Source organism: Cynara cardunculus, assembly GCF_001531365.2.
Source record: "Cynara cardunculus var. scolymus isolate 2C chromosome LG 1, CcrdV1, whole genome shotgun sequence".
In the NCBI taxonomy this organism is placed as follows: domain Eukaryota; kingdom Viridiplantae; phylum Streptophyta; class Magnoliopsida; order Asterales; family Asteraceae; genus Cynara; species Cynara cardunculus.
This window is the reverse complement of record NC_037528.1, coordinates 40,199,578-40,204,267: the sequence shown is the minus strand read 5'-3', so window position 1 is coordinate 40,204,267 and position 4,690 is coordinate 40,199,578. Positions and strand designations below refer to the sequence as shown.

The following is a 4,690-nucleotide window of genomic DNA, read 5'->3' as shown; positions in this document are numbered from 1 at the left end:
AGAGGAGAGTTTTAAAATACCAAAAATATCCTTGCATTAAAATTTTAATTTAAAATTATCAAATTTATCTATTGATTTGTGGTTAATATTGGTTCTCACAGTTACCACAAACAACTCAGTTCTCCCTTGAATAGGCCCCTATATATACATATATAAGGAACAACCAAAAGATTATGAGGTAGCTTAATGAGATTTGAGTATTCATCAAATCTTGAAATGTAATGTATTTTGTTTATCCCACAATGGTGAGAAAATGATGTAATTGAAAAATGGTGTGGGTATTTATTAGGAGGTGGCAAGGCCTTTGTGTAAACTTATGGGTTAGCTAATTTTAGCCGACCCTCTGTACTCGTGTAGTTGGCTAATTTTGGTTAATCAACTAAACTTACAGATTGGTTGTTTTTCACAGTCCCTCTTATTATAAAAATTAAAATTTATAATACACTTATGTCGTGTACACTCAATTGCATTTTGAACTGTTTTTACAAAATTTAGTTATAAAACAATGTTTATAAGTTAAATTAAAAATATAATTTCTACATACACACGTCATAATAATAAAGCAGTATCAATGGTATTATGTCACAAATAAATCAATCATCAATAGAAACCAAAAGTAAATGATGTGGCACAATGATGATTAAGTATATTTAAATATTAAATGTGGTTGATGTTCATCATCCCGGTGAGGAGATGAAAAATTGGAAGCAGAGATTGAATATATGAAAAGAAAGGGGGTATTTTTATGTCAAATCATTAAATTGGTCCACCCTCTTTTTATGGAAAAAAAATCTTCACATACATAATTAAAAGAATATTTTCATATCAGATTTGGTTCATTTTGAATTTACTCTATTTTTGCAAAAACTCTATCTATATAAAAAAATTATTTTATATTATAAAGTTAAATGAAAAACTTTAAAATTATGTAATGAATAATTTATTGATTGTTTTCGTTTTATAATTAACATTGAATCTATGATTATATTTATTATAACTAAACTTGATAAGAAAATAAATTAAACTTATATATAGAGAAGCAACATGTTAAGGTATTGTAGCGACTTCTTGAGAATATAAATATATTCGAAGACAGAGGTAAGTATACGAAAGAAAGAAAAAATGAATTTGAAATCAATMATCAATTAATGTCAATATCAATATAATATATTAAAGGTGGAATCAAACAAATAATACAAAATATATAATCATGTTTGAGATCAAAATCAACCAAATTATACAAAATAAGAAAGTGAATATTTAAAATGAGTTAGTTATCTTTCAGAACTAGAAGAATTTGTGCAACTTTTGTGCTGACATTTTTTTGGCCAACCATCTTTTATGAAAAAAGTTATATACCAAAAATTAATATATATAAATTGCATAAATTTGACGATAAATCAAAATCATAAAATCGGTAGAAGTTATAGTTGTAAAAACAATATTTATGTGTATAATCTATATTTTGATATCTTTATTTATATATATATATATATATATATATATAAACAGTAATCATGGATAATTAGGTGACAACTTTTAAGCATTATAAATCATTTTTCCTCATATTATTGTTTGCATCCCACATTGGATCAAAGAATAAAAAAGACATGTTGAAGGTGGATACAAAATGGGAAAGGGGAATTTTTTTTTTCTCAATATTGTTTGCATCCCGCATTCCATGATGGAATGAAAGTGGTAAGAGGGAGATTACTACAAAAAAAATGACTAAAAATGAAACAAACATATTTTTCTCGGATTTCGACATTTTGCTTAAGATCAAATATAATACATGTTTTTAGTTTAACATACATGTCCCGAATCTTAGGTTTTTTGTTTAGATCAAGTATATTATATGTTCTTAGTTTGATATCTAATAAATGGGTTTTCAACCTGCTAGCTATTTTATTTTCTATATGAAATGCTCATTTTACTACTTGGTGATGTAGTTATCTATCCGTCGTATTGGTTTTACTACTATCAATTATCAAATGTTACGATAAAGTGTAATATTTGTTTCTATCAGTTTAATATCTGATATGTGGGTCATCGACCCACTTGATATTAATTTTATTTTTTATAGGGGAATATCATTTTTCTTAGCTTGGTGATGTAGTTCTTCATGCATCGAGTTAAACTTCTACTATTTTTGCTACAACTTACGTACCTCTTTAATTTTCACTTGAAATATTATACAATGTTTTTTTTCATAACTTCAAATGAGATTTTCAATTAAATTTGTTACAAAAATTAAAATTGTAACTTTGTCATCAAAAATGAGATTAAAACAGTGATTTCTAATTAAACAAACTATTAACATTAGTCAAACATTTGTGGAGTACTTTGCAACACCATAGTTAGAGAACTTAAATTAACATACGGTTCTAAGATTGTTGTCAAATTCTCTTAAAACTTTTAATGTTAACAAGTAGTTGTCACATACATTTGCTTAAAATTTGTTCACACGATGATATTATCGCCAATGCGGAAAAATACAAGAATCCGGATTTAATGCTCGTGTCGTAAGCAAAAAAAAATCTTGGAAGAACCAATTTTTTTATGGAACGTGTTGATTCATATTAAATTTGACTACTTTCTCATATTTTATTCATTTTTATTCGACCTTTTCGGAGTTCATTCTCTGGACAACTCCGTTTAACCAGTCGGAAGGAATCCACCGATTAAACGAAGTTGCCCAGAAAATGAACTCCGGGAAGGTCGAATAAAAATGAATAAAATATGAGAAAGTAGTCAAAATTAATATGAATCAACACATTCAGTAAAAAAATTGCTTCTGACACGAGAATTAAATTCGCATCCTTGTGTTTCTCCAACAAAATAAAAGTCCGCGTTTGAGTTCAACATGCGGTTGTAACACGGGTGGCTTTAAAGACTAATTTTGAACATAAAATCAACAAACATTCCTAAACATCATATGTTACAAAACCAACATTAATACGAAGATTTAACCTAAAATTGTAACTTTAATAATGAATTCTCCTAACACGTTGTTGCACGCCTTCTTGTTCTTGACAGCCAAAAATCATCCAAAAACTTCAGTTTTTTTTAGGCCTTGCTTCAAATTGGTGCGAGAAAAAGAGATGGAATAAAAGCCTTCTTTTTGGTTTATTGGCTTTCTTAAATATGCAACACAATACGAGGTGAGTCCCTCCAAATAAACTGTCACTTATTCGGTAGATGTTTATCAAATACTCATCGAGAAAGCATTTATGGACAATAACCACCACCATCATTTCTAACATGGTAACCTTAGACCAATCAATCGAATATCGATTAATATATAATTGATTGAACACTACTCGCTAACCGGATGTAAGAGTCTTCTCCTTTACTTAATAGGTATGAACTTCAGTTACTGCCAAGCCTCTTGTCAGGAGGCAAAAATGCTAATCTTTGCTATGCTCATCAGTAAGGTAAATAACCAAGTAAACATGTCCGTTGATGTATTTTATAACAATGATATGAAAAGAAATTGAAAGATCGAAGTTATTGATTTCGCATTCCATGATTGAGGATTATGTATAATAAGCTGAACATTGTATAAAAAGTATAAAATTTTCATTTTGCATTTGATAAATATAAAAATGTAAATTGCATGGAATAGAGATATATTTTGTTTCGGTTACTCTTCTAGACTTGGGATCATGTGAGACCAAGGGTTTTTCGTGAGACCCGTAAGACCAATTCTCAACCCTTGGATTAGATATACAATATAAACATTCATAATCACAAAATTGCCATGAGACTTCTCAATAATCACAAAATTGCCACGAGACTTCTCAATAATCACAAAATTGTCACCGTGCAACTTTAGACCATTAGATCATTAGCTTATAAAGTTGATCAATGAACATAAATTAGGATCTCACGAACACCCAACCCTACTCTTCTAAGTAGCTTACTTTTAGCAGAAAGTTTCATTATTTTAGAAACGATTTTAATCAATATGTAATAGTTTTATAGTTGGTAAATTATCGTAGCATCATTTCATTCTACATATTGCGATAACCAAACTGGCGATTCGTCGCCACAGTGATGGCCATTTTATCAACTAATTGGCCGAAATGCAACCTAAGTTTTGTTTTCGTCTCTATATACTGTAACAAATATTTTTTTTCAAAATTTCCTATTTTATATCTATTTTTTACGGGTAACCTACTGATCTTGTAACATTTAATGACGTGGATGTCAAGTTTATCGTCCCCTTCTATGTAACCCTTTTGCGAAAATCTCATAAAGGGGACATCCACGTCATCAAATGTTATAAGATCAACATATTACTGATGAGTACAAAATAGAAAATTTTGAAACTCAATAAAATAAAAGTATTCATTACACTAAATAGAACTAAACCAAACTCAGTTGTATCTTGATGCATTTTTGGACCGTTGGTGAAGCCTTAGTTTGTTGCATCACCTGGATATGAGTGGTGTGGAACTTAGGAGCCTTTTACCAAACACTTACCTTACCGAGTAAGCATAGCAAGAACCGAGCATCTTACCATATAAGAGGTATAGGAAGGATCGAGAATCTTACTCGGTATGTGAGAAAGAAGACTCTTACCCTGTGGTAATAGACGCTTACCAACAATTCAGTCTGATGGCCTATCATGTTACCAGATAAGGATGGTGAGTAAGTGCTTGCCGGGTTAGCATTTGATAAACGACCC

At 29.7% G+C, this 4,690-nt stretch overlaps 1 pseudogene; it reads left to right on the top strand.

Moving 5' to 3' along the window:
* Nucleotides 1-1,984: 1,984 nt before the first annotated feature.
* Nucleotides 1,985-2,168, top strand: LOC112503519 (annotated as a pseudogene).
* Nucleotides 2,169-4,690: the final 2,522 nt, after the last annotated feature.